Source organism: Bison bison, unplaced genomic scaffold (assembly GCF_000754665.1).
Source record: "Bison bison bison isolate TAMUID 2011002044 unplaced genomic scaffold, Bison_UMD1.0 scf7180017853604, whole genome shotgun sequence".
Lineage (NCBI taxonomy): Eukaryota > Metazoa > Chordata > Mammalia > Artiodactyla > Bovidae > Bison > Bison bison.
The window spans coordinates 13,275-13,498 of record NW_011484177.1 but is presented as its reverse complement, the minus strand read 5'-3'; the positions used below and the strand labels follow the sequence as shown (position 1 = coordinate 13,498).

General features: G+C 52.7%; 1 protein-coding gene across 1 annotated transcript in view; it reads right to left on the bottom strand.

The window, feature by feature from the left end:
- The window catches only part of LOC104999397 (amine oxidase [flavin-containing] B-like), a 3,741-nt gene that overhangs the window by 1,039 nt on the left and 2,478 nt on the right, over window positions 1–224 (bottom strand). The window lies entirely within an intron of this gene.

Genomic DNA, 224 nt, shown 5'->3' with positions numbered 1-224 from the left:
CTATGGGGTTTCACAGAGTCGGACATGACTGAAGTGACTTAGCAGCAGTAGCAGTGTGAAAAAGGGCTTCCCCGGTGGCTCAGTGGTAAAGAATCCACCTGCCAGTGCAGGAGACACAAGTTCAATCCCTGGGTCGGGAAGATCCCCTGGAAGAGGAAATGGCAACCCACTCCAGTATTCTTGACTGGAAAATTCCATGGATAGAGGAGCCTGGCGGGCTACAG